General features: G+C 44.0%; 33 non-coding genes and 2 pseudogenes across 33 annotated transcripts; all 35 read left to right on the top strand.

The window, feature by feature from the left end:
* The first annotated feature begins 154 nt into the window (after nt 1–154).
* Nucleotides 155–273, top strand: LOC134117216 (5S ribosomal RNA). The gene has a single exon (XR_009948779.1). It is a non-coding gene; the product is annotated as a 5S ribosomal RNA (ribosomal RNA).
* A 396-nt stretch (nt 274–669) lies between these two features.
* On the top strand, nt 670–788 carry LOC134117387 (5S ribosomal RNA). Its single transcript, XR_009948951.1, has one exon. It is a non-coding gene; the product is annotated as a 5S ribosomal RNA (ribosomal RNA).
* Nucleotides 789–1,127: 339 nt separating this feature from the next.
* Nucleotides 1,128–1,246, top strand: LOC134117215 (5S ribosomal RNA). Its single transcript, XR_009948778.1, has one exon. It is a non-coding gene; the product is annotated as a 5S ribosomal RNA (ribosomal RNA).
* Nucleotides 1,247–1,585: 339 nt separating this feature from the next.
* On the top strand, nt 1,586–1,704 carry LOC134117214 (5S ribosomal RNA). The gene has a single exon (XR_009948777.1). It is a non-coding gene; the product is annotated as a 5S ribosomal RNA (ribosomal RNA).
* A 396-nt stretch (nt 1,705–2,100) lies between these two features.
* Nucleotides 2,101–2,219, top strand: LOC134117274 (5S ribosomal RNA). The gene has a single exon (XR_009948837.1). It is a non-coding gene; the product is annotated as a 5S ribosomal RNA (ribosomal RNA).
* A 339-nt stretch (nt 2,220–2,558) lies between these two features.
* Nucleotides 2,559–2,677, top strand: LOC134117213 (5S ribosomal RNA). Its single transcript, XR_009948776.1, has one exon. It is a non-coding gene; the product is annotated as a 5S ribosomal RNA (ribosomal RNA).
* A 396-nt stretch (nt 2,678–3,073) lies between these two features.
* On the top strand, nt 3,074–3,192 carry LOC134117405 (5S ribosomal RNA; annotated as a pseudogene).
* A 339-nt stretch (nt 3,193–3,531) lies between these two features.
* LOC134117212 (5S ribosomal RNA) lies at nt 3,532–3,650 on the top strand. Its single transcript, XR_009948775.1, has one exon. It is a non-coding gene; the product is annotated as a 5S ribosomal RNA (ribosomal RNA).
* A 339-nt stretch (nt 3,651–3,989) lies between these two features.
* On the top strand, nt 3,990–4,108 carry LOC134117210 (5S ribosomal RNA). Its single transcript, XR_009948773.1, has one exon. It is a non-coding gene; the product is annotated as a 5S ribosomal RNA (ribosomal RNA).
* A 396-nt stretch (nt 4,109–4,504) lies between these two features.
* Nucleotides 4,505–4,623, top strand: LOC134117386 (5S ribosomal RNA). The gene has a single exon (XR_009948950.1). It is a non-coding gene; the product is annotated as a 5S ribosomal RNA (ribosomal RNA).
* A 339-nt stretch (nt 4,624–4,962) lies between these two features.
* LOC134117209 (5S ribosomal RNA) lies at nt 4,963–5,081 on the top strand. Its single transcript, XR_009948772.1, has one exon. It is a non-coding gene; the product is annotated as a 5S ribosomal RNA (ribosomal RNA).
* Nucleotides 5,082–5,420: 339 nt separating this feature from the next.
* Nucleotides 5,421–5,539, top strand: LOC134117208 (5S ribosomal RNA). Its single transcript, XR_009948771.1, has one exon. It is a non-coding gene; the product is annotated as a 5S ribosomal RNA (ribosomal RNA).
* Nucleotides 5,540–5,935: 396 nt separating this feature from the next.
* On the top strand, nt 5,936–6,054 carry LOC134117399 (5S ribosomal RNA). The gene has a single exon (XR_009948963.1). It is a non-coding gene; the product is annotated as a 5S ribosomal RNA (ribosomal RNA).
* Nucleotides 6,055–6,393: 339 nt separating this feature from the next.
* LOC134117207 (5S ribosomal RNA) lies at nt 6,394–6,512 on the top strand. The gene has a single exon (XR_009948770.1). It is a non-coding gene; the product is annotated as a 5S ribosomal RNA (ribosomal RNA).
* A 396-nt stretch (nt 6,513–6,908) lies between these two features.
* LOC134117206 (5S ribosomal RNA) lies at nt 6,909–7,027 on the top strand. The gene has a single exon (XR_009948769.1). It is a non-coding gene; the product is annotated as a 5S ribosomal RNA (ribosomal RNA).
* Nucleotides 7,028–7,366: 339 nt separating this feature from the next.
* Nucleotides 7,367–7,485, top strand: LOC134117204 (5S ribosomal RNA). Its single transcript, XR_009948767.1, has one exon. It is a non-coding gene; the product is annotated as a 5S ribosomal RNA (ribosomal RNA).
* A 396-nt stretch (nt 7,486–7,881) lies between these two features.
* Nucleotides 7,882–8,000, top strand: LOC134117273 (5S ribosomal RNA). The gene has a single exon (XR_009948836.1). It is a non-coding gene; the product is annotated as a 5S ribosomal RNA (ribosomal RNA).
* Nucleotides 8,001–8,339: 339 nt separating this feature from the next.
* On the top strand, nt 8,340–8,458 carry LOC134117203 (5S ribosomal RNA). Its single transcript, XR_009948766.1, has one exon. It is a non-coding gene; the product is annotated as a 5S ribosomal RNA (ribosomal RNA).
* Nucleotides 8,459–8,854: 396 nt separating this feature from the next.
* LOC134117403 (5S ribosomal RNA) lies at nt 8,855–8,973 on the top strand (annotated as a pseudogene).
* Nucleotides 8,974–9,312: 339 nt separating this feature from the next.
* LOC134117202 (5S ribosomal RNA) lies at nt 9,313–9,431 on the top strand. Its single transcript, XR_009948765.1, has one exon. It is a non-coding gene; the product is annotated as a 5S ribosomal RNA (ribosomal RNA).
* A 339-nt stretch (nt 9,432–9,770) lies between these two features.
* Nucleotides 9,771–9,889, top strand: LOC134117201 (5S ribosomal RNA). The gene has a single exon (XR_009948764.1). It is a non-coding gene; the product is annotated as a 5S ribosomal RNA (ribosomal RNA).
* Nucleotides 9,890–10,285: 396 nt separating this feature from the next.
* LOC134117398 (5S ribosomal RNA) lies at nt 10,286–10,404 on the top strand. Its single transcript, XR_009948962.1, has one exon. It is a non-coding gene; the product is annotated as a 5S ribosomal RNA (ribosomal RNA).
* Nucleotides 10,405–10,743: 339 nt separating this feature from the next.
* Nucleotides 10,744–10,862, top strand: LOC134117200 (5S ribosomal RNA). The gene has a single exon (XR_009948763.1). It is a non-coding gene; the product is annotated as a 5S ribosomal RNA (ribosomal RNA).
* A 396-nt stretch (nt 10,863–11,258) lies between these two features.
* LOC134117199 (5S ribosomal RNA) lies at nt 11,259–11,377 on the top strand. Its single transcript, XR_009948762.1, has one exon. It is a non-coding gene; the product is annotated as a 5S ribosomal RNA (ribosomal RNA).
* Nucleotides 11,378–11,773: 396 nt separating this feature from the next.
* Nucleotides 11,774–11,892, top strand: LOC134117198 (5S ribosomal RNA). Its single transcript, XR_009948761.1, has one exon. It is a non-coding gene; the product is annotated as a 5S ribosomal RNA (ribosomal RNA).
* A 396-nt stretch (nt 11,893–12,288) lies between these two features.
* On the top strand, nt 12,289–12,407 carry LOC134117385 (5S ribosomal RNA). Its single transcript, XR_009948949.1, has one exon. It is a non-coding gene; the product is annotated as a 5S ribosomal RNA (ribosomal RNA).
* A 339-nt stretch (nt 12,408–12,746) lies between these two features.
* Nucleotides 12,747–12,865, top strand: LOC134117271 (5S ribosomal RNA). The gene has a single exon (XR_009948834.1). It is a non-coding gene; the product is annotated as a 5S ribosomal RNA (ribosomal RNA).
* Nucleotides 12,866–13,261: 396 nt separating this feature from the next.
* On the top strand, nt 13,262–13,380 carry LOC134117197 (5S ribosomal RNA). Its single transcript, XR_009948760.1, has one exon. It is a non-coding gene; the product is annotated as a 5S ribosomal RNA (ribosomal RNA).
* A 396-nt stretch (nt 13,381–13,776) lies between these two features.
* Nucleotides 13,777–13,895, top strand: LOC134117384 (5S ribosomal RNA). Its single transcript, XR_009948948.1, has one exon. It is a non-coding gene; the product is annotated as a 5S ribosomal RNA (ribosomal RNA).
* Nucleotides 13,896–14,234: 339 nt separating this feature from the next.
* Nucleotides 14,235–14,353, top strand: LOC134117196 (5S ribosomal RNA). The gene has a single exon (XR_009948759.1). It is a non-coding gene; the product is annotated as a 5S ribosomal RNA (ribosomal RNA).
* A 396-nt stretch (nt 14,354–14,749) lies between these two features.
* On the top strand, nt 14,750–14,868 carry LOC134117195 (5S ribosomal RNA). The gene has a single exon (XR_009948758.1). It is a non-coding gene; the product is annotated as a 5S ribosomal RNA (ribosomal RNA).
* A 396-nt stretch (nt 14,869–15,264) lies between these two features.
* On the top strand, nt 15,265–15,383 carry LOC134117193 (5S ribosomal RNA). Its single transcript, XR_009948756.1, has one exon. It is a non-coding gene; the product is annotated as a 5S ribosomal RNA (ribosomal RNA).
* Nucleotides 15,384–15,779: 396 nt separating this feature from the next.
* LOC134117383 (5S ribosomal RNA) lies at nt 15,780–15,898 on the top strand. The gene has a single exon (XR_009948947.1). It is a non-coding gene; the product is annotated as a 5S ribosomal RNA (ribosomal RNA).
* Nucleotides 15,899–16,237: 339 nt separating this feature from the next.
* On the top strand, nt 16,238–16,356 carry LOC134117192 (5S ribosomal RNA). Its single transcript, XR_009948755.1, has one exon. It is a non-coding gene; the product is annotated as a 5S ribosomal RNA (ribosomal RNA).
* A 396-nt stretch (nt 16,357–16,752) lies between these two features.
* LOC134117191 (5S ribosomal RNA) lies at nt 16,753–16,871 on the top strand. Its single transcript, XR_009948754.1, has one exon. It is a non-coding gene; the product is annotated as a 5S ribosomal RNA (ribosomal RNA).
* Nucleotides 16,872–17,192: the final 321 nt, after the last annotated feature.

Genomic DNA, 17,192 nt, shown 5'->3' with positions numbered 1-17,192 from the left:
AACATGTTAGAATTGCCAGTGAAGAAAAGTAAAGTTACCTTCAGGTTTTAGGAACCTCTCTTGCCAATCCTAAGAACTGCTTCAATTTTAGAAAAAGAAACTCTTCTGATTATCTTTGACACGTTTTAAAGGATTAGGAAAAAGATAAAAAGCAGCTTACGGCCATACCTCTCTGGTTCCGCCCGATCTCGTCTGATCTCGGAAGCTAAGCAGAGCAGGGCCTGGTTAGTACCTGGATGGAAGACCGCCTGGGAATCCCAGGTGCCGTAAGCTTTTTCACTTCTCTCTGAAAGCCGCCGAGCGCCGCAGATTGTACACCTACAAATTACAAAAAGTACATCACGTTGTCGAAGAGATGCATGTTTAGTGTTGTTTTAACGTTGGATATATAAGGAACTTAGACAATATCATCAAAATTGATTCCGTTTCATGGTTGCTAAATTAGTGTTGATCAACATTTAACAATTGGCATACTTTTGTTTGTAATTTAGCCGTTGAAATACAGGTGCTAACCCAACATGTTAGAATTGCCAGTGAAGAAAAGTAAAGTTACCTTCAGGTTTTAGGAACCTCTCTTGCCAATCCTAAGAACTGCTTCAATTTTAGAAAAAGAAACTCTTCTGATTATCTTTGACACGTTTTAAAGGATTAGGAAAAAGATAAAAAGCAGCGTACGGCCATACCTCTCTAGTTCCGCCCGATTTCGTCTGATCTCGGAAGCTAAGCAGAGCAGGGCCTGGTTAGTACCTGGATGGAAGACCGCCTGGGAATCCCAGGTGCCGTAAGCTTTTTCACTTCTCTCTCCGAAAGCCGCCCAGCGCCGCAGATTGTACACCCACACAATTGTAAAAAGTATTTCACATTGTAGAAGAGATGCAATAGGAAGAAGATGAAAGGTGGCTTATGTCCATACCATCGTCAGGCCATTTGAGGTGGCGGGGACTGCAATGGCCATCCACCGATTGGCTGGGACTCCTGGGCGGGTCTTCTCTAGTCCATCCAATTTTCGGCATAGGATGTCACAGCCTTCTTTGCATACCCTTATTTAACCCACACAAAGATGCCAACGGCAGGCGTGACATAATTTTTTGACGCATTATAAAGGATTAGGAAAAAGATAAAAAGCAGCTTACGGCCATACCTCTCTGGTTCCGCCCGATCTCGTCTGATCTCGGAAGCTAAGCAGAGCAGGGCCTGGTTAGTACCTGGATGGAAGACCGCCTGGGAATCCCAGGTGCCGTAAGCTTTTTCACTTCTCTCTCCGAAAGCCGCCCAGCGCCGCAGATTGTACACCTACACAATTGTAAAAAGTATTTCACATTGTAGAAGAGATGCAATAGGAAGAAGATGAAAGGTGGCTTACGTCCATACCATCGTCAGGCCATTTGAGGTGGCGGGGACTGCAATGGCCATCCACCGATTGGCTGGGACTCCTGGGCGGGTCTTCTCTAGTCCATCCAATTTTCGGCATAGGATGTCACAGCCTGCTTTGCATACCCTTATTTAACCCACACAAAGATGCCAACGGCAGGCGTGACATAATTTTTTGACGCATTATAAAGGATTAGGAAAAAGATAAAAAGCAGCTTACGGCCATACCTCTCTGGTTCCGCCCGATCTCGTCTGATCTCGGAAGCTAAGCAGAGCAGGGCCTGGTTAGTACCTGGATGGAAGACCGCCTGGGAATCCCAGGTGCCGTAAGCTTTTTCACTTCTCTCTGAAAGCCGCCGAGCGCCGCAGATTGTACACCTACAAATTACAAAAAGTACATCACATTGTCGAAGAGATGCATGTTTAGTGTTGTTTTAACGTTGGATATATAAGGAACTTAGACAATATCATCAAAATTGATTCCGTTTCATGGTTGCTAAATTAGTGTTGATCAACATTTAACAATTGGCATACTTTTGTTTGTAATTTAGCCGTTGAAATACAGGTGCTAACCCAACATGTTAGAATTGCCAGTGAAGAAAAGTAAAGTTACCTTCAGGTTTTAGGAACCTCTCTTGCCAATCCTAAGAACTGCTTCAATTTTAGAAAAAGAAACTTTTCTGATTATCTTTGACACGTTCTAAAGGATTAGGAAAAAGATAAAAAGCAGCTTTCGGCCATACCTCTCTGGTTCCGCCCGATCTCGTCTGATCTCGGAAGCTAAGCAGAGCAGGGCCTGGTTAGTACCTGGATGGAAGACCGCCTGGGAATCCCAGGTGCCGTAAGCTTTTTCACTTCTCTCTCCGAAAGCCGCCCAGCGCCGCAGATTGTACACCTACACAATTGTAAAAAGTATTTCACATTGTAGAAGAGATGCAATAGGAAGAAGATGAAAGGTGGCTTATGTCCATACCATCGTCAGGCCATTTGAGGTGGCGGGGACTGCAATGGCCATCCACCGATTGGCTGGGACTCCTGGGCGGGTCTTCTCTAGTCCATCCAATTTTCGGCATAGGATGTCACAGCCTTCTTTGCATACCCTTATTTAACCCACACAAAGATGCCAACGGCAGGCGTGACATAATTTTTTGACGCATTATAAAGGATTAGGAAAAAGATAAAAAGCAGCTTACGGCCATACCTCTCTGGTTCCGCCCGATCTCGTCTGATCTCGGAAGCTAAGCAGAGCAGGGCCTGGTTAGTACCTGGATGGAAGACCGCCTGGGAATCCCAGGTGCCGTAAGCTTTTTCACTTCTCTCTGAAAGCCGCCGAGCGCCGCAGATTGTACACCTACAAATTACAAAAAGTACATCACATTGTCGAAGAGATGCATGTTTAGTGTTTTTTTAACGTTGGATATATAAGGAACTTAGACAATATCATCAAAATTGATTCCTGTTCATGGTTGCTAAATTAGTGTTGATCAACATTTAACAATTGGCATACTTTTGTTTGTAATTTAGCCGTTGAAATACAGGTGCTAACCCAACATGTTAGAATTGCCAGTGAAGAAAAGTAAAGTTACCTTCAGGTTTTAGGAACCTCTCTTGCCAATCCTAAGAACTGCTTCAATTTTAGAAAAAGAAACTCTTCTGATTATCTTTGACACGTTTTAAAGGATTAGGAAAAAGATAAAAAGCAGCGTACGGCCATACCTCTCTAGTTCCGCCCGATTTCGTCTGATCTCGGAAGCTAAACAGAGCAGGGCCTGGTTAGTACCTGGATGGAAGACCGCCTGGGAATCCCAGGTGCCGTAAGCTTTTTCACTTCTCTCTCCGAAAGCCGCCCAGCGCCGCAGATTGTACACCCACACAATTGTAAAAAGTATTTCACATTGTAGAAGAGATGCAATAGGAAGAAGATGAAAGGTGGCTTATGTCCATACCATCGTCAGGCCATTTGAGGTGGCGGGGACTGCAATGGCCATCCACCGATTGGCTGGGACTCCTGGGCGGGTCTTCTCTAGTCCATCCAATTTTCGGCATAGGATGTCACAGCCTTCTTTGCATACCCTTATTTAACCCACACAAAGATGCCAACGGCAGGCGTGACATAATTTTTTGACGCATTATAAAGGATTAGGAAAAAGATAAAAAGCAGCTTACGGCCATACCTCTCTGGTTCCGCCCGATCTCGTCTGATCTCGGAAGCTAAGCAGAGCAGGGCCTGGTTAGTACCTGGATGGAAGACCGCCTGGGAATCCCAGGTGCCGTAAGCTTTTTCACTTCTCTCTCCGAAAGCCGCCCAGCGCCGCAGATTGTACACCTACACAATTGTAAAAAGTATTTCACATTGTAGAAGAGATGCAATAGGAAGAAGATGAAAGGTGGCTTACGTCCATACCATCGTCAGGCCATTTGAGGTGGCGGGGACTGCAATGGCCATCCACCGATTGGCTGGGACTCCTGGGCGGGTCTTCTCTAGTCCATCCAATTTTCGGCATAGGATGTCACAGCCTGCTTTGCATACCCTTATTTAACCCACACAAAGATGCCAACGGCAGGCGTGACATAATTTTTTGACGCATTATAAAGGATTAGGAAAAAGATAAAAAGCAGCTTACGGCCATACCTCTCTGGTTCCGCCCGATCTCGTCTGATCTCGGAAGCTAAGCAGAGCAGGGCCTGGTTAGTACCTGGATGGAAGACCGCCTGGGAATCCCAGGTGCCGTAAGCTTTTTCACTTCTCTCTGAAAGCCGCCGAGCGCCGCAGATTGTACACCTACAAATTACAAAAAGTACATCACATTGTCGAAGAGATGCATGTTTAGTGTTGTTTTAACGTTGGATATATAAGGAACTTAGACAATATCATCAAAATTGATTCCGTTTCATGGTTGCTAAATTAGTGTTGATCAACATTTAACAATTGGCATACTTTTGTTTGTAATTTAGCCGTTGAAATACAGGTGCTAACCCAACATGTTAGAATTGCCAGTGAAGAAAAGTAAAGTTACCTTCAGGTTTTAGGAACCTCTCTTGCCAATCCTAAGAACTGCTTCAATTTTAGAAAAAGAAACTCTTCTGATTATCTTTGACACGTTTTAAAGGATTAGGAAAAAGATAAAAAGCAGCGTACGGCCATACCTCTCTAGTTCCGCCCGATTTCGTCTGATCTCGGAAGCTAAGCAGAGCAGGGCCTGGTTAGTACCTGGATGGAAGACCGCCTGGGAATCCCAGGTGCCGTAAGCTTTTTCACTTCTCTCTCCGAAAGCCGCCCAGCGCCGCAGATTGTACACCCACACAATTGTAAAAAGTATTTCACATTGTAGAAGAGATGCAATAGGAAGAAGATGAAAGGTGGCTTATGTCCATACCATCGTCAGGCCATTTGAGGTGGCGGGGACTGCAATGGCCATCCACCGATTGGCTGGGACTCCTGGGCGGGTCTTCTCTAGTCCATCCAATTTTCGGCATAGGATGTCACAGCCTTCTTTGCATACCCTTATTTAACCCACACAAAGATGCCAACGGCAGGCGTGACATAATTTTTTGACGCATTATAAAGGATTAGGAAAAAGATAAAAAGCAGCTTACGGCCATACCTCTCTGGTTCCGCCCGATCTCGTCTGATCTCGGAAGCTAAGCAGAGCAGGGCCTGGTTAGTACCTGGATGGAAGACCGCCTGGGAATCCCAGGTGCCGTAAGCTTTTTCACTTCTCTCTCCGAAAGCCGCCCAGCGCCGCAGATTGTACACCTACACAATTGTAAAAAGTATTTCACATTGTAGAAGAGATGCAATAGGAAGAAGATGAAAGGTGGCTTACGTCCATACCATCGTCAGGCCATTTGAGGTGGCGGGGACTGCAATGGCCATCCACCGATTGGCTGGGACTCCTGGGCGGGTCTTCTCTAGTCCATCCAATTTTCGGCATAGGATGTCACAGCCTGCTTTGCATACCCTTATTTAACCCACACAAAGATGCCAACGGCAGGCGTGACATAATTTTTTGACGCATTATAAAGGATTAGGAAAAAGATAAAAAGCAGCTTACGGCCATACCTCTCTGGTTCCGCCCGATCTCGTCTGATCTCGGAAGCTAAGCAGAGCAGGGCCTGGTTAGTACCTGGATGGAAGACCGCCTGGGAATCCCAGGTGCCGTAAGCTTTTTCACTTCTCTCTGAAAGCCGCCGAGCGCCGCAGATTGTACACCTACAAATTACAAAAAGTACATCACATTGTCGAAGAGATGCATGTTTAGTGTTGTTTTAACGTTGGATATATAAGGAACTTAGACAATATCATCAAAATTGATTCCGTTTCATGGTTGCTAAATTAGTGTTGATCAACATTTAACAATTGGCATACTTTTGTTTGTAATTTAGCCGTTGAAATACAGGTGCTAACCCAACATGTTAGAATTGCCAGTGAAGAAAAGTAAAGTTACCTTCAGGTTTTAGGAACCTCTCTTGCCAATCCTAAGAACTGCTTCAATTTTAGAAAAAGAAACTCTTCTGATTATCTTTGACACGTTTTAAAGGATTAGGAAAAAGATAAAAAGCAGCGTACGGCCATACCTCTCTGGTTCCGCCCGATTTTGTCTGATCTCGGAAGCTAAGCAGAGCAGGGCCTGGTTAGTACCTGGATGGAAGACCGCCTGGGAATCCCAGGTGCCGTAAGCTTTTTCACTTCTCTCTCCGAAAGCCGCCCAGCGCCGCAGATTGTACACCTACACAATTGTAAAAAGTATTTCACATTGTAGAAGAGATGCAATAGGAAGAAGATGAAAGGTGGCTTACGTCCATACCATCGTCAGGCCATTTGAGGTGGCGGGGACTGCAATGGCCATCCACCGATTGGCTGGGACTCCTGGGCGGGTCTTCTCTAGTCCATCCAATTTTCGGCATAGGATATCACAGCCTTCTTTGCATACCCTTATTTAACCCACACAAAGATGCCAACGGCAGGCGTGACATAATTTTTTGACGCATTATAAAGGATTAGGAAAAAGATAAAAAGCAGCTTACGGCCATACCTCTCTGGTTCCGCCCGATCTCGTCTGATCTCGGAAGCTAAGCAGAGCAGGGCCTGGTTAGTACCTGGATGGAAGACCGCCTGGGAATCCCAGGTGCCGTAAGCTTTTTCACTTCTCTCTGAAAGCCGCCGAGCGCCGCAGATTGTACACCTACAAATTACAAAAAGTATATCACGTTGTCGAAGAGATGCATGTTTAGTGTTGTTTTAACGTTGGATTTATAAGGAACTTAGACAATATCATCAAAATTGATTCCGTTTCATGGTTGCTAAATTAGTGTTGATCAACATTTAACAATTGGCATACTTTTGTTTGTAATTTAGCCGTTGAAATACAGGTGCTAACCCAACATGTTAGAATTGCCAGTGAAGAAAAGTAAAGTTACCTTCAGGTTTTAGGAACCTCTCTTGCCAATCCTAAGAACTGCTTCAATTTTAGAAAAAGAAACTCTTCTGATTATCTTTGACACGTTTTAAAGGATTAGGAAAAAGATAAAAAGCAGCTTACGGCCATACCTCTCTGGTTCCGCCCGATCTCGTCTGATCTCGGAAGCTAAGCAGAGCAGGGCCTGGTTAGTACCTGGATGGAAGACCGCCTGGGAATCCCAGGTGCCGTAAGCTTTTTCACTTCTCTCTCCGAAAGCCGCCCAGCGCCGCAGATTGTACACCTACACAATTGTAAAAAGTATTTCACATTGTAGAAGAGATGCAATAGGAAGAAGATGAAAGGTGGCTTACGTCCATACCATCGTCAGGCCATTTGAGGTGGCGGGGACTGCAATGGCCATCCACCGATTGGCTGGGACTCCTGGGCGGGTCTTCTCTAGTCCATCCAATTTTCGGCATAGGATGTCACAGCCTGCTTTGCATACCCTTATTTAACCCACACAAAGATGCCAACGGCAGGCGTGACATAATTTTTTGACGCATTATAAAGGATTAGGAAAAAGATAAAAAGCAGCTTACGGCCATACCTCTCTGGTTCCGCCCGATCTCGTCTGATCTCGGAAGCTAAGCAGAGCAGGGCCTGGTTAGTACCTGGATGGAAGACCGCCTGGGAATCCCAGGTGCCGTAAGCTTTTTCACTTCTCTCTGAAAGCCGCCGAGCGCCGCAGATTGTACACCTACAAATTACAAAAAGTACATCACATTGTCGAAGAGATGCATGTTTAGTGTTGTTTTAACGTTGGATATATAAGGAACTTAGACAATATCATCAAAATTGATTCCGTTTCATGGTTGCTAAATTAGTGTTGATCAACATTTAACAATTGGCATACTTTTGTTTGTAATTTAGCCGTTGAAATACAGGTGCTAACCCAACATGTTAGAATTGCCAGTGAAGAAAAGTAAAGTTACCTTCAGGTTTTAGGAACCTCTCTTGCCAATCCTAAGAACTGCTTCAATTTTAGAAAAAGAAACTTTTCTGATTATCTTTGACACGTTCTAAAGGATTAGGAAAAAGATAAAAAGCAGCTTTCGGCCATACCTCTCTGGTTCCGCCCGATCTCGTCTGATCTCGGAAGCTAAGCAGAGCAGGGCCTGGTTAGTACCTGGATGGAAGACCGCCTGGGAATCCCAGGTGCCGTAAGCTTTTTCACTTCTCTCTCCGAAAGCCGCCCAGCGCCGCAGATTGTACACCTACACAATTGTAAAAAGTATTTCACATTGTAGAAGAGATGCAATAGGAAGAAGATGAAAGGTGGCTTATGTCCATACCATCGTCAGGCCATTTGAGGTGGCGGGGACTGCAATGGCCATCCACCGATTGGCTGGGACTCCTGGGCGGGTCTTCTCTAGTCCATCCAATTTTCGGCATAGGATGTCACAGCCTTCTTTGCATACCCTTATTTAACCCACACAAAGATGCCAACGGCAGGCGTGACATAATTTTTTGACGCATTATAAAGGATTAGGAAAAAGATAAAAAGCAGCTTACGGCCATACCTCTCTGGTTCCGCCCGATCTCGTCTGATCTCGGAAGCTAAGCAGAGCAGGGCCTGGTTAGTACCTGGATGGAAGACCGCCTGGGAATCCCAGGTGCCGTAAGCTTTTTCACTTCTCTCTGAAAGCCGCCGAGCGCCGCAGATTGTACACCTACAAATTACAAAAAGTACATCACATTGTCGAAGAGATGCATGTTTAGTGTTTTTTTAACGTTGGATATATAAGGAACTTAGACAATATCATCAAAATTGATTCCTGTTCATGGTTGCTAAATTAGTGTTGATCAACATTTAACAATTGGCATACTTTTGTTTGTAATTTAGCCGTTGAAATACAGGTGCTAACCCAACATGTTAGAATTGCCAGTGAAGAAAAGTAAAGTTACCTTCAGGTTTTAGGAACCTCTCTTGCCAATCCTAAGAACTGCTTCAATTTTAGAAAAAGAAACTCTTCTGATTATCTTTGACACGTTTTAAAGGATTAGGAAAAAGATAAAAAGCAGCGTACGGCCATACCTCTCTAGTTCCGCCCGATTTCGTCTGATCTCGGAAGCTAAACAGAGCAGGGCCTGGTTAGTACCTGGATGGAAGACCGCCTGGGAATCCCAGGTGCCGTAAGCTTTTTCACTTCTCTCTCCGAAAGCCGCCCAGCGCCGCAGATTGTACACCCACACAATTGTAAAAAGTATTTCACATTGTAGAAGAGATGCAATAGGAAGAAGATGAAAGGTGGCTTATGTCCATACCATCGTCAGGCCATTTGAGGTGGCGGGGACTGCAATGGCCATCCACCGATTGGCTGGGACTCCTGGGCGGGTCTTCTCTAGTCCATCCAATTTTCGGCATAGGATGTCACAGCCTTCTTTGCATACCCTTATTTAACCCACACAAAGATGCCAACGGCAGGCGTGACATAATTTTTTGACGCATTATAAAGGATTAGGAAAAAGATAAAAAGCAGCTTACGGCCATACCTCTCTGGTTCCGCCCGATCTCGTCTGATCTCGGAAGCTAAGCAGAGCAGGGCCTGGTTAGTACCTGGATGGAAGACCGCCTGGGAATCCCAGGTGCCGTAAGCTTTTTCACTTCTCTCTCCGAAAGCCGCCCAGCGCCGCAGATTGTACACCTACACAATTGTAAAAAGTATTTCACATTGTAGAAGAGATGCAATAGGAAGAAGATGAAAGGTGGCTTACGTCCATACCATCGTCAGGCCATTTGAGGTGGCGGGGACTGCAATGGCCATCCACCGATTGGCTGGGACTCCTGGGCGGGTCTTCTCTAGTCCATCCAATTTTCGGCATAGGATGTCACAGCCTGCTTTGCATACCCTTATTTAACCCACACAAAGATGCCAACGGCAGGCGTGACATAATTTTTTGACGCATTATAAAGGATTAGGAAAAAGATAAAAAGCAGCTTACGGCCATACCTCTCTGGTTCCGCCCGATCTCGTCTGATCTCGGAAGCTAAGCAGAGCAGGGCCTGGTTAGTACCTGGATGGAAGACCGCCTGGGAATCCCAGGTGCCGTAAGCTTTTTCACTTCTCTCTGAAAGCCGCCGAGCGCCGCAGATTGTACACCTACAAATTACAAAAAGTACATCACATTGTCGAAGAGATGCATGTTTAGTGTTGTTTTAACGTTGGATATATAAGGAACTTAGACAATATCATCAAAATTGATTCCGTTTCATGGTTGCTAAATTAGTGTTGATCAACATTTAACAATTGGCATACTTTTGTTTGTAATTTAGCCGTTGAAATACAGGTGCTAACCCAACATGTTAGAATTGCCAGTGAAGAAAAGTAAAGTTACCTTCAGGTTTTAGGAACCTCTCTTGCCAATCCTAAGAACTGCTTCAATTTTAGAAAAAGAAACTCTTCTGATTATCTTTGACACGTTTTAAAGGATTAGGAAAAAGATAAAAAGCAGCGTACGGCCATACCTCTCTGGTTCCGCCCGATTTTGTCTGATCTCGGAAGCTAAGCAGAGCAGGGCCTGGTTAGTACCTGGATGGAAGACCGCCTGGGAATCCCAGGTGCCGTAAGCTTTTTCACTTCTCTCTCCGAAAGCCGCCCAGCGCCGCAGATTGTACACCTACACAATTGTAAAAAGTATTTCACATTGTAGAAGAGATGCAATAGGAAGAAGATGAAAGGTGGCTTACGTCCATACCATCGTCAGGCCATTTGAGGTGGCGGGGACTGCAATGGCCATCCACCGATTGGCTGGGACTCCTGGGCGGGTCTTCTCTAGTCCATCCAATTTTCGGCATAGGATATCACAGCCTTCTTTGCATACCCTTATTTAACCCACACAAAGATGCCAACGGCAGGCGTGACATAATTTTTTGACGCATTATAAAGGATTAGGAAAAAGATAAAAAGCAGCTTACGGCCATACCTCTCTGGTTCCGCCCGATCTCGTCTGATCTCGGAAGCTAAGCAGAGCAGGGCCTGGTTAGTACCTGGATGGAAGACCGCCTGGGAATCCCAGGTGCCGTAAGCTTTTTCACTTCTCTCTGAAAGCCGCCGAGCGCCGCAGATTGTACACCTACAAATTACAAAAAGTATATCACGTTGTCGAAGAGATGCATGTTTAGTGTTGTTTTAACGTTGGATTTATAAGGAACTTAGACAATATCATCAAAATTGATTCCGTTTCATGGTTGCTAAATTAGTGTTGATCAACATTTAACAATTGGCATACTTTTGTTTGTAATTTAGCCGTTGAAATACAGGTGCTAACCCAACATGTTAGAATTGCCAGTGAAGAAAAGTAAAGTTACCTTCAGGTTTTAGGAACCTCTCTTGCCAATCCTAAGAACTGCTTCAATTTTAGAAAAAGAAACTCTTCTGATTATCTTTGACACGTTTTAAAGGATTAGGAAAAAGATAAAAAGCAGCTTACGGCCATACCTCTCTGGTTCCGCCCGATCTCGTCTGATCTCGGAAGCTAAGCAGAGCAGGGCCTGGTTAGTACCTGGATGGAAGACCGCCTGGGAATCCCAGGTGCCGTAAGCTTTTTCACTTCTCTCTGAAAGCCGCCGAGCGCCGCAGATTGTACACCTACAAATTACAAAAAGTACATCACATTGTCGAAGAGATGCATGTTTAGTGTTGTTTTAACGTTGGATATATAAGGAACTTAGACAATATCATCAAAATTGATTCCGTTTCATGGTTGCTAAATTAGTGTTGATCAACATTTAACAATTGGCATACTTTTGTTTGTAATTTAGCCGTTGAAATACAGGTGCTAACCCAACATGTTAGAATTGCCAGTGAAGAAAAGTAAAGTTACCTTCAGGTTTTAGGAACCTCTCTTGCCAATCCTAAGAACTGCTTCAATTTTAGAAAAAGAAACTCTTCTGATTATCTTTGACACGTTTTAAAGGATTAGGAAAAAGATAAAAAGCAGCTTACGGCCATACCTCTCTGGTTCCGCCCGATCTCGTCTGATCTCGGAAGCTAAGCAGAGCAGGGCCTGGTTAGTACCTGGATGGAAGACCGCCTGGGAATCCCAGGTGCCGTAAGCTTTTTCACTTCTCTCTGAAAGCCGCCGAGCGCCGCAGATTGTACACCTACAAATTACAAAAAGTACATCACATTGTCGAAGAGATGCATGTTTAGTGTTGTTTTAACGTTGGATATATAAGGAACTTAGACAATATCATCAAAATTGATTCCGTTTCATGGTTGCTAAATTAGTGTTGATCAACATTTAACAATTGGCATACTTTTGTTTGTAATTTAGCCGTTGAAATACAGGTGCTAACCCAACATGTTAGAATTGCCAGTGAAGAAAAGTAAAGTTACCTTCAGGTTTTAGGAACCTCTCTTGCCAATCCTAAGAACTGCTTCAATTTTAGAAAAAGAAACTCTTCTGATTATCTTTGACACGTTTTAAAGGATTAGGAAAAAGATAAAAAGCAGCGTACGGCCATACCTCTCTAGTTCCGCCCGATTTCGTCTGATCTCGGAAGCTAAGCAGAGCAGGGCCTGGTTAGTACCTGGATGGAAGACCGCCTGGGAATCCCAGGTGCCGTAAGCTTTTTCACTTCTCTCTCCGAAAGCCGCCCAGCGCCGCAGATTGTACACCCACACAATTGTAAAAAGTATTTCACATTGTAGAAGAGATGCAATAGGAAGAAGATGAAAGGTGGCTTACGTCCATACCATCGTCAGGCCATTTGAGGTGGCGGGGACTGCAATGGCCATCCACCGATTGGCTGGGACTCCTGGGGGGGTCTTCTCTAGTCCATCCAATTTTCGGCATAGGATGTCACAGCCTTCTTTGCATACCCTTATTTAACCCACACAAAGATGCCAACGGCAGGCGTGACATAATTTTTTGACGCATTATAAAGGATTAGGAAAAAGATAAAAAGCAGCTTACGGCCATACCTCACTGGTTCCGCCCGATCTCGTCTGATCTCGGAAGCTAAGCAGAGCAGGGCCTGGTTAGTACCTGGATGGAAGACCGCCTGGGAATCCCAGGTGCCGTAAGCTTTTTCACTTCTCTCTGAAAGCCGCCGAGCGCCGCAGATTGTACACCTACAAATTACAAAAAGTATATCACGTTGTCGAAGAGATGCATGTTTAGTGTTGTTTTAACGTTGGATATATAAGGAACTTAGACAATATCATCAAAATTGATTCCGTTTCATGGTTGCTAAATTAGTGTTGATCAACATTTAACAATTGGCATACTTTTGTTTGTAATTTAGCCGTTGAAATACAGGTGCTAACCCAACATGTTAGAATTGCCAGTGAAGAAAAGTAAAGTTACCTTCAGGTTTTAGGAACCTCTCTTGCCAATCCTAAGAACTGCTTCAATTTTAGAAAAAGAAACTCTTCTGATTATCTTTGACACGTTTTAAAGGATTAGGAAAAAGATAAAAAGCAGCTTACGGCCATACCTCTCTGGTTCCGCCCGATCTCGTCTGATCTCGGAAGCTAAGCAGAGCAGGGCCTGGTTAGTACCTGGATGGAAGACCGCCTGGGAATCCCAGGTGCCGTAAGCTTTTTCACTTCTCTCTGAAAGCCGCCGAGCGCCGCAGATTGTACACCTACAAATTACAAAAAGTACATCACATTGTCGAAGAGATGCATGTTTAGTGTTGTTTTAACGTTGGATATATAAGGAACTTAGACAATATCATCAAAATTGATTCCGTTTCATGGTTGCTAAATTAGTGTTGATCAACATTTAACAATTGGCATACTTTTGTTTGTAATTTAGCCGTTGAAATACAGGTGCTAACCCAACATGTTAGAATTGCCAGTGAAGAAAAGTAAAGTTACCTTCAGGTTTTAGGAACCTCTCTTGCCAATCCTAAGAACTGCTTCAATTTTAGAAAAAGAAACTCTTCTGATTATCTTTGACACGTTTTAAAGGATTAGGAAAAAGATAAAAAGCAGCGTACGGCCATACCTCTCTAGTTCCGCCCGATTTCGTCTGATCTCGGAAGCTAAGCAGAGCAGGGCCTGGTTAGTACCTGGATGGAAGACCGCCTGGGAATCCCAGGTGCCGTAAGCTTTTTCACTTCTCTCTCCGAAAGCCGCCCAGCGCCGCAGATTGTACACCCACACAATTGTAAAAAGTATTTCACATTGTAGAAGAGATGCAATAGGAAGAAGATGAAAGGTGGCTTACGTCCATACCATCGTCAGGCCATTTGAGGTGGCGGGGACTGCAATGGCCATCCACCGATTGGCTGGGACTCCTGGGCGGGTCTTCTCTAGTCCATCCAATTTTCGGCATAGGATGTCACAGCCTTCTTTGCATACCCTTATTTAACCCACACAAAGATGCCAACGGCAGGCGTGACATAATTTTTTGACGCATTATAAAGGATTAGGAAAAAGATAAAAAGCAGCTTACGGCCATACCTCTCTGGTTCCGCCCGATCTCGTCTGATCTCGGAAGCTAAGCAGAGCAGGGCCTGGTTAGTACCTGGATGGAAGACCGCCTGGGAATCCCAGGTGCCGTAAGCTTTTTCACTTCTCTCTGAAAGCCGCCGAGCGCCGCAGATTGTACACCTACAAATTACAAAAAGTATATCACGTTGTCGAAGAGATGCATGTTTAGTGTTGTTTTAACGTTGGATTTATAAGGAACTTAGACAATATCATCAAAATTGATTCCGTTTCATGGTTGCTAAATTAGTGTTGATCAACATTTAACAATTGGCATACTTTTGTTTGTAATTTAGCCGTTGAAATACAGGTGCTAACCCAACATGTTAGAATTGCCAGTGAAGAAAAGTAAAGTTACCTTCAGGTTTTAGGAACCTCTCTTGCCAATCCTAAGAACTGCTTCAATTTTAGAAAAAGAAACTCTTCTGATTATCTTTGACACGTTTTAAAGGATTAGGAAAAAGATAAAAAGCAGCTTACGGCCATACCTCTCTGGTTCCGCCCGATCTCGTCTGATCTCGGAAGCTAAGCAGAGCAGGGCCTGGTTAGTACCTGGATGGAAGACCGCCTGGGAATCCCAGGTGCCGTAAGCTTTTTCACTTCTCTCTGAAAGCCGCCGAGCGCCGCAGATTGTACACCTACAAATTACAAAAAGTACATCACATTGTCGAAGAGATGCATGTTTAGTGTTGTTTTAACGTTGGATATATAAGGAACTTAGACAATATCATCAAAATTGATTCCGTTTCATGGTTGCTAAATTAGTGTTGATCAACATTTAACAATTGGCATACTTTTGTTTGTAATTTAGCCGTTGAAATACAGGTGCTAACCCAACATGTTAGAATTGCCAGTGAAGAAAAGTAAAGTTACCTTCAGGTTTTAGGAACCTCTCTTGCCAATCCTAAGAACTGCTTCAATTTTAGAAAAAGAAACTCTTCTGATTATCTTTGACACGTTTTAAAGGATTAGGAAAAAGATAAAAAGCAGCTTACGGCCATACCTCTCTGGTTCCGCCCGATCTCGTCTGATCTCGGAAGCTAAGCAGAGCAGGGCCTGGTTAGTACCTGGATGGAAGACCGCCTGGGAATCCCAGGTGCCGTAAGCTTTTTCACTTCTCTCTGAAAGCCGCCGAGCGCCGCAGATTGTACACCTACAAATTACAAAAAGTACATCACATTGTCGAAGAGATGCATGTTTAGTGTTGTTTTAACGTTGGATATATAAGGAACTTAGACAATATCATCAAAATTGATTCCGTTTCATGGTTGCTAAATTAGTGTTGATCAACATTTAACAATTGGCATACTTTTGTTTGTAATTTAGCCGTTGAAATACAGGTGCTAACCCAACATGTTAGAATTGCCAGTGAAGAAAAGTAAAGTTACCTTCAGGTTTTAGGAACCTCTCTTGCCAATCCTAAGAACTGCTTCAATTTTAGAAAAAGAAACTCTTCTGATTATCTTTGACACGTTTTAAAGGATTAGGAAAAAGATAAAAAGCAGCGTACGGCCATACCTCTCTAGTTCCGCCCGATTTCGTCTGATCTCGGAAGCTAAGCAGAGCAGGGCCTGGTTAGTACCTGGATGGAAGACCGCCTGGGAATCCCAGGTGCCGTAAGCTTTTTCACTTCTCTCTCCGAAAGCCGCCCAGCGCCGCAGATTGTACACCCACACAATTGTAAAAAGTATTTCACATTGTAGAAGAGATGCAATAGGAAGAAGATGAAAGGTGGCTTACGTCCATACCATCGTCAGGCCATTTGAGGTGGCGGGGACTGCAATGGCCATCCACCGATTGGCTGGGACTCCTGGGGGGGTCTTCTCTAGTCCATCCAATTTTCGGCATAGGATGTCACAGCCTTCTTTGCATACCCTTATTTAACCCACACAAAGATGCCAACGGCAGGCGTGACATAATTTTTTGACGCATTATAAAGGATTAGGAAAAAGATAAAAAGCAGCTTACGGCCATACCTCTCTGGTTCCGCCCGATCTCGTCTGATCTCGGAAGCTAAGCAGAGCAGGGCCTGGTTAGTACCTGGATGGAAGACCGCCTGGGAATCCCAGGTGCCGTAAGCTTTTTCACTTCTCTCTGAAAGCCGCCGAGCGCCGCAGATTGTACACCTACAAATTACAAAAAGTATATCACGTTGTCGAAGAGATGCATGTTTAGTGTTGTTTTAACGTTGGATATATAAGGAACTTAGACAATATCATCAAAATTGATTCCGTTTCATGGTTGCTAAATTAGTGTTGATCAACATTTAACAATTGGCATACTTTTGTTTGTAATTTAGCCGTTGAAATACAGGTGCTAACCCAACATGTTAGAATTGCCAGTGAAGAAAAGTAAAGTTACCTTCAGGTTTTAGGAACCTCTCTTGCCAATCCTAAGAACTGCTTCAATTTTAGAAAAAGAAACTCTTCTGATTATCTTTGACACGTTTTAAAGGATTAGGAAAAAGATAAAAAGCAGCTTACGGCCATACCTCTCTGGTTCCGCCCGATCTCGTCTGATCTCGGAAGCTAAGCAGAGCAGGGCCTGGTTAGTACCTGGATGGAAGACCGCCTGGGAATCCCAGGTGCCGTAAGCTTTTTCACTTCTCTCTGAAAGCCGCCGAGCGCCGCAGATTGTACACCTACAAATTACAAAAAGTACATCACATTGTCGAAGAGATGCATGTTTAGTGTTGTTTTAACGTTGGATATATAAGGAACTTAGACAATATCATCAAAATTGATTCCGTTTCATGGTTGCTAAATTAGTGTTGATCAACATTTAACAATTGGCATACTTTTGTTTGTAATTTAGCCGTTGAAATACAGGTGCTAACCCAACATGTTAGAATTGCCAGTGAAGAAAAGTAAAGTTACCTTCAGGTTTTAGGAACCTCTCTTGCCAATCCTAAGAACTG

Source organism: Pungitius pungitius, unplaced genomic scaffold (genome assembly GCF_949316345.1).
Source record: "Pungitius pungitius unplaced genomic scaffold, fPunPun2.1 scaffold_40, whole genome shotgun sequence".
Classification (NCBI taxonomy): Eukaryota; Metazoa; Chordata; class Actinopteri; order Perciformes; family Gasterosteidae; genus Pungitius; species Pungitius pungitius.
The sequence above is the reverse complement of the archived record's forward strand: the minus strand, read 5'-3'. Positions and strand labels throughout refer to the sequence as shown.